The 8429-nt window shown below is 35.2% G+C and overlaps 1 protein-coding gene across 1 annotated transcript in view; it reads right to left on the bottom strand.

Annotated features, from left to right (window-relative positions):
• Positions 1-8429, bottom strand: part of GRIA2 (glutamate ionotropic receptor AMPA type subunit 2) — an 86408-nt gene that overhangs the window by 6718 nt on the left and 71261 nt on the right. The gene's annotated exons all lie outside the window — the stretch shown is intronic.

Below are 8429 nucleotides of genomic sequence, written 5' to 3'. Positions count from 1 at the left end.
TCAGATTGCTCCACAGAGGAAACTAAAATTGCTGTGAAAGCCGAAGGGAACATTAATACTGGGGCACCTGGTTCAACATTGTTCTAATACTCCATGTGCCTCTCCAACTCAACAGGTGAGGGTTTTCCTTCAGAAAGATTTTTACCTGAAGTACTTTTCTTTTGCTTTAACCAGTTGGTAGTTATAACTATAATTGGCAGTTTTAACTACCAACTGATTGTTATTTTTTAACCTGGAAAAAAATAGAGGGAAAACAGTTTGCCACCTAGATGCCACAGAAACGAAGAAATACTATCAAAGAGACAGCAAGTACAACAGGGTTGTATATGATGAGTCAAGGTCAGATATTACTGGTATAATTTTATGTGCTAAAATACCAAATCTATACCATGAGAAAATGTATTAGATGCACTTCTCAACTAAAACTATCTTATACACTTCAAAACTGCAATTCTGCTCTAACATCTATAATGACATTTTAAAATGAATGAAGTATAAAAGGATCAGTAATGCTTCAAGGTGTAATTTCCCAAGGCTTCACTGTACTTGTGGTACAGCACGAGCATTTTCCCAGACTTACCCCAATCTTCATGTCCAGAAATGTAGTCTAGGAAGATTTTGAGGCCCAGATTTCTCCATGATCTCTGTATGTTTATTAGATTAAAAGGTTCTGGCAGTACCAAGAACCACTAAATATTTTCTAACATCTAAATTTTCTAAATATTACCAGAATCTACATATACATTGGCACAGTTGACTTTTTGCAAGTTCTCTTGCAGACCAGTTGTTGCATATTCTAGTCTGTTGGTCTATACATACTCAGTCTACCCATATATACCAAAAGATTTGGATCAACTCAGAATAAAAGAATGACAGAAAAATAACTGTGCTGAAGGCACAATTTTCTCAGATTCTTGGAACATCTACCATATTGCATACGCATTGCTTTTTTTTCCACCCAAAAGAACTCCAAGCACATGATCCTAAAAACTAGAAGAATCCTAAAAAAATTACTGCACCATTTTTGAAGAGCCAGTTCACAAAGTAAACCATCACTGTGTACTATCAGCTGGGCAGCTGAACAGGAAAAGGTTGCAAGGAACAGGTTTCCCAAAGGGTCAAGTGTTAAGAAGAAACTTCCCACTAGATGGCTCACAAGGTCCTTACTGTATGGATGAAGGTAGGAAAATCTGACCCAGGAATCATGAAAATGAAAATCTGTAAGACATTCCATAAGAACATCACCAGATAATGACACTCAGGGTTGGCTATGACCGTGCAGTCCTCTGCAGCCAAGAACACTGAAAAACTTCATGCTGGAATTCATAGTTACGAGTCTGGATCCCTACCTAGTCCTCGATCTTGTCTAGATTCCTAAAAAAATAAGAGCAGCGAGCCACTCTGTAGGGAATATGGGTGACTTCTAGATTTTTTTTATATTGCTACACAATATATTTAGTAATACACTGTGTTTTCAGAACTGTGCCATTTTATTTCCTTTATTATTTTGAGAATCTGTATTTATTTGAAAGGCAGAACTGTAGGTGTAGAATATGCCAGTGCTAAGAGGCCATCTGGCATTCTGTGTACACACAAGATACCCCGTGTGCAAGCTGGGCTTCCACACTTGCCGCCATGCACTACAAATAACAGAACCATTCCAGACTGCCATAATGACTACAAGAATGCAAGAGTATGGAAATGACCCACATTGCTCTTAATTACTGTGGCTGATTGCTACTGCAAGGTGACACTCAGTGTTTATGTGAAATGTTAGAAGCTAATTATAATTTTGGTATTGCAATCAACACCAACACGGCAGTACGAGACCCTAATACTCACAATGAACAATTTTTTCCTGTTATTTAAGACTTCTGCAACAATACAATGATACAAAAATGCCCCAGGAACTGACACTTTTTTTTTTAAGTATCATGTCTCCACTGGGCATTTTGACTATGAAAATAATACAATATAAAATTCATTATATAAACTTTAAAAATTATAAGTATATAATTAATATGAAATAATAAATATTAATGATTATTCTGTAGAAAATTACAATAAATTGGGATAACTTTATTATTATATCTAAAATTTATTTGATTATTATTATTATTACAGCATACACTTCCAATTCAAATGTAGAATACTACCTTCATTAAGAAACTAATTAGGAAATTAATTTATGCAAAGCTTTATCAACTTTATTTTGTGGGTCATCAGGTAACTTTTCTACTTTGACATTCAAAGACCTATTATTCTTAAAACTGGGGTGCTGTAATTAGTATGACTTTGACAGAAATAGCTCCTCAAACTACTAACATTATACTAGATTATGATCTTGTACTGTGGGAGCAGATCTCCAATTCTCAAACATGATATGTGAAACCATCTTGTTGACCTTCCATACCAAACAAAAGGACAGGAAGTTGTAATGTCATCAGTAGCTAAAAAGTGTAACAAAAGCCAAAACTTTTTAATTTAGTCAGTAAATCAAATATTAATAGGTCAGAAAGCAAACACAGAAAAGAACAGAACTATTTTTTAAATTTAATTAGCTGAAGATTAAGTACTTCAAAACACCCTTGTTTATAATGAGTAAATATTTAAGGTGAGTAAGTTCAAATAAATCTAAATTGCAAATTTTGTAATATACAGATATATTTATTCAATAATGGTAAAATTTAGTTACATTTTCTTAAGATGCAGTTTTATGTCTTTTTAATATTCATTATATAATTGAGCTACCAAAAATATTTTTAATATATTTGGTCTTACTAATAAAAAATCTAAAATATTCTACTTCATGAATTAATTCTTCAAAAGTGTATTTAGATAATTTTTCTCCATAAATATGCAGGACAATGACTTTATATAATCATCATATTCCCCATGTGGTTTAAGGACTTAAGTGACCAAGGTTGTTCTTACCAAGGTTCCCAAATAATTTAACTTCCATTAAAATAACTACTGAAATGACTTCTCCTTTGAGACTTAGTTTCCTCAGAATTGGAATTTCTCTCCACCATTCAGCGTATTCATAAAATGAAAGCAGTTCACTTCAATGACGGTTTTTTAAAAACTCAGACAAATGTCACAAGAAATTAATTTCTACAATTTTGAAAAAAATCTCATTGCACCCATACCAGGGGAGAGGGAATAAACTAAATCTTAAAACACAGAAGTACTTTCTCAAGCAGTCACAAATCTGTAGAGAACTGCAAATACTGTTCTTGGAGTCTAGAACCACAAACATACTGCCTGGAGTGAGGAATGAAAAAACATTCAAACTACTGCTCTATTCGTGTAAATACTGCACAGCATGCACAACTTCAGATGATATTTTAAAGTGAAAACATTACAAGACAGAGATGACTAGGATTAGTAGGAAAGGAAATTGGGATGTCAAAACACAGATGATGGAAATTTATTTATTTATTATATATGAGAAGTGGAAAAATCTGATCATGAGAATAATAGAAATCAAACTTTCTAGTTCAAAAGCATGATGCAGCAATTTGGGATCAATAAGAAAATCTGCAATAAAATTGGAAATCACTGGTTGATAAAAACAAAAGAAACACAGATCTGTCACTAAGATCAAAATAGTTACCAGAACACAGTGTGATAGAATTGGGAGAAAATTATTTCCAGAAATGATAAAGAAATATTAAAGCCTTTGTACAAAGCAAACTAAAGTTTTGGGTGGCAAACAACGTACACTTCTGCTCCTTCAGCATTAATGCATCAGGAAAATAAACACTGAGAAGAAAAAAAAATCAATATAATAATTATTAATGCACTGTAACAATTAAGAATGAACTAGTTAAAAGTACATACAAGCTGGAAAATAAAAGATGCTTCTAACCATAGCAAGTGCAATGTGGAAAGAGAAAAAAAATAAAACCTGAAAAATAACAAAAATAAATGCTTTGAGGAAAAAAGAGGAAGTACTGATTACTGCATTCTATCTTTTAAAATATCTTTCAAAATAGCCTAAATCAATTCTTATGTGCTTCCCAGATGCAAGGATCTCAAAAAACAAGAGAGAAGTGAAAATTAATCACTTGAACCCTGTCAATCACAGGAAAGTACAAGCATATCTTCAGTAGCATGCTACTGGGTGCAATGGCAGTCCTTGCACTAACTCAGTGCTCAGATCTGACTCTCTTCACTATTTCAGCTATGGACCTTTCTCTTCTGTCAAACTAAAGAGCCAAACCTGCACTTTCCAGCCACATCTGCTTCACAGATCCATGAAGCAGCAGTCCTAAACCCTCTCTTAAGTTATCAACCAGAGTCCATGGTAAATATTACAAGATATTTCATGGCTGAGTCTTTCAAGTCCTTAGAGGCTTCGCTGGAGTTAGTCAAAATGAAACTCTGGAAATGTAAGTTCTATAATTTTTCTACATCTCAAACTTCAAAAAATGAGGCTGAGGTATGATTCATAGTTTTTACTTCAATTTAATTTAAAGAAAAATAATCATGTTTCTTTTCTCAATAAAGATTTCCTGTGGTTTTGGCTTTTTATTCTTGTAGAAATTTCAGTATCTTGATGTGAAGACAGATTGAGGTTCACAGACTGCTGTATGGGTTTTTTTTCATCCCCTCTTGTAATGCAGTTGTTAACATAAGTACTTCTGCAAATTAAAAAACATTTCAAAATACTTATAAAAATAGTGGCACTAGACTTTGTTGAAGATACTCAGAAAAGACATTGCAATTTTCTTTCAGGGCAAATTTTCTTTGCCTCCTAACAGACAACACTTTTGCAGGAGAAATGACTCAAGGTCTTGTCAGCTCTTATGTTTGTTTCTGGCTTTCCACTGTGTGAGAGGATTTCTCTACACGATTATAAGGATTGTCATCCTTCCAGCATGTTTCCAATGTCCATCTTTCCATTCTGTAACTCTTGCCTCTTCAGCAAGAATAAGCAACTCTTGAACTGTCTTCCCAGTGAAAGGTAAAGGATGCTTTGTTATGGAGCCGTTCTGCTTGTTTTTATTTTGGCAGAGGATCTATTCTTAAAGGCCACCAAAACAGTTAAAATGAAACAGATTGGTCTGTCCATGTCACACTGTTGGTTCAAAAATAGGTGCTTATGAAGATATTTTAAACAAAAACTAATGCAGAGAGTCAGTAAATTAATGTAGTTATTGCTCTGCACATTTGCTTTTTGAGATGCCTTATTACTTAGAGGACTAGTTACAATTCATCTTCTGGAACAGAAAAAAAGAGCTAGGATGATTGATTTCATTTGTCTATCCAATTTTTAGATATCTTTAATGAACAGAGCTAGGCATACAGCAAAAATATGACTGAGCTGTAAAAATAATTAACTTTTGTTTTCATTGTATCACTTTGATATTAATTGTCATTGTGCCTTCAAGCAGGTGAAAAGCATGGAAATGTTCCAGTGAATGCTTGCATACTTACTTTGGTTCTTTCTTCCAGTGCCGTGGCCCATGAAAGTGAGTGAGGCAACTTCAGGAGTTAACACATACAGATAATGCCTTAAAATTAGCATCTGCAGTGACAGGTGAGCAGTAGATTGTCTTCTTGGGTTAGAGGCTTTTTTCCCCTTCAAAGTTCAGCTATGTGTCCCAGCTAAAGCACGTACCAACGCAAAATCACCGAAGGCAAGGACAGTGTGTGACTGTGGACAGGGCCACTGTGACATACTGGAGCGAGGACATTTCACTGCCCACCATTTACCTCTCCATCAAGTAGTACCTGTGACCCAGCAATTACAGAGATGATGATGCACCTGCACAAGACCAACTGAAATGACTCCTGAATCTTCCCCAGTGGTGCTTGCAGATTTGCATTCTCACTGAGTATTTTGGGGAAACTACCCATACTTTGTTGTTTTGCCCATAACCCCAAAAAAATGCAAAAGCAATGCAATATATACCTTTGTTTAGGCTTTCGGTTGCACTAAGAGCTCTACAAGAACTATCTAAAAAGTAGAAGCATTAGCAAATATCAGAAGTGGTAAATATCCCAACTCAAGTCTAAAGACTTGGACCGTACTTGTGATTCTGCTAGTACCGACTCTGAGATCTCCTGAGGAAAACTACTACACATTCTGGTATTTACAGAAACCTGACAGATGTTCCATTAAAGATGAAAATTCTGTCTTTGAAGATGTATAGCTATAAAATTATCTACACGATTATTACTAACAAGTAATAGTATCTTGATGATATTTGTGTCAATATTTATTTGTCACATTTTTTCTTTTAAAAATATTTTAAAACCCATTATTTTTGTACTGGTATTTTCTAGACAGGATGTGCCAAGCTTCTGCTGCTCATCTTAAAGCAGCACTAGAAACACCAGAGCAGCAGAGCTTTTTCATTCCTTTTTCTCAGTTATATTTCTTGATGCAGTGCCAACTGATGCTCTACGCACTGCTGGCAAGAATATCTCCTACTGGTCCATGCTACCTTTAAAACTAGGGAGCCTATCTAAATTGGGGTAAAGTGCAAAGGCAACTCATCCTTTAGTCATGAATGCCAAGGATGTTATCCCCAAGTGAGATGGACTAGCTTGTATGACTACTGTCTGTGGGATATGTGATGAGCAGTCATAGGAGCCAGAAAAAGGCTTGATCCCACCTCTTTCAATTAACATTGTATACATTTATATTCAGCTATTCAGAAAAGGATTTTTCAGCTGACTTTCACCATCTAGGCAATTGCTGAGAATTCCTTTTTGAAAAATACTGTGAAACATCTCTTCTCCAATTGTGTAACATATTATCACAAAACATGTTTTAGTAGCAAAGATAATTCAGCACACCATTCTCATCCCCAGTACCCAACTACCCTTTATTTTCTACTGCCTCAGGAATTAGGGCTCTACTAGTAAAGATTCAGTATACATTCCATCGATAGAAAACCAACTTGTAAATAACACTACTTCCTGAAAACTGACTGACTGAAAAACCCCGTATGTTTTTTTTAATTCATGAGAATGGCAGAGAAAAAGCCAGACCATTTTAGCTTGCTGCCAAAAATATATTCAAGTTGTTTTCAGCTATTCAAAGAATTTGAGTGCTAATTTCAGGTCATATAAAAGTCACACATCCAGTCCAATCCTGTCAGAAGACAGATATACTCTAGGTGGAATTTTAGTCTCCTTAGTGCTAGAGATTCCTTTAACATTGTCTTGAGCAAAGAGAATCATTCTTGGAGCTTGAATTTCAGGCCTCTTCAAAAGAAATTCTAACAGCTGTCATTTCTTGAAAAGTAACTGGACAAGTTTAAGGGATTTTTAGCAAATGGTAGATAGAGGCATCAGGCTAAGAAGTTGTTTTGCACATAATGTACCAAGTTGAGATAGAAATTTCTGAGTAGAAATTTCCAGAAATCACCAGTTTTGCTTGTGCAGAGTCAAAGATAACCAAAGATGAAGAATATGTCTTCACAAAGCTTCTAAATAATTTTTCAAAAGTAAGCTTTTAATGCTCAAGCAATCACCAGGAACACTAGTTGTGTACATGTGTGCTAGGAGTATGACTAGATACTAATGCATGTAATACATACAGACACTTAAAAATCTCTGAAGAGAAACTATCCAGAAGAAGTAGCCTATTGTTAATTCATGTTCAGTCCTAAGTACAGCCATGTTCTGAAAGGTTTAGGTTCACAAAACCAGAAACATGACTGTATGCTTCTGAATGCTTCTAAACACTTAGCACAAACCCAATCTCATTTTTACCAGCTTGTACACCTGATGTTAGGTTTGGTTTAGCTGACAGGAATGCAATCAGCAGCAGGTATTATTACTGAACCTATCTTCAAAATCCGAAAATTTCTATAGTTGAGACAAGTATGATTCCTATGTAGTCCATTACCATTTAAGTATGTTACAGGGTCCATTACAGGATCCAGTGAAAACTGCAATCTAGCAGTTACTGCTCTAATTATACAGCATATAGAAAATACCCGAGAACCTGTTTCATTTCATTTTCATGTTAGTGTATGCTTGAAATGTAAATGAATTATTTATAACTATTTTAAAATACACTTTGTTAAATGTAACATCATGCACTAAAAACCGTGAAAACAGAAGTTTCTTTCTATTTTAGGACTTCAGAAGCACTTTCTTCATACAGTGAGAGACAGACAAGGCGAGGCTGTTCTGCTTTTTTTTGTCAGCAGCCTTGGTCTCCCACTCATTTGCTGGATGGATTTCACCAGGCTAGCTGATGTCTCAAGGGCAGCCTGAGACTCACACACTCAAAGTTTCATGTGTTTTTAAAGCTGCAATACCCAGAGGTAGAGAGTGAGGCTTCCAAGGCATTAATGTAATGCAAATACGTGTAAGAAGTGTTTTCAGATGCAGGCATGTATATTCTACAGCAGCCAGCAGGATTACATCCCATTCCCCATCTGCAAGCTTGAAAAATCACGTAG

This window comes from Poecile atricapillus, chromosome 4 (genome assembly GCF_030490865.1).
Source record: "Poecile atricapillus isolate bPoeAtr1 chromosome 4, bPoeAtr1.hap1, whole genome shotgun sequence".
Taxonomy (NCBI): domain Eukaryota; kingdom Metazoa; phylum Chordata; class Aves; order Passeriformes; family Paridae; genus Poecile; species Poecile atricapillus.
Note: the sequence above shows the minus strand (reverse complement) of the source record. Positions and strands in the feature narration are given on the sequence as shown.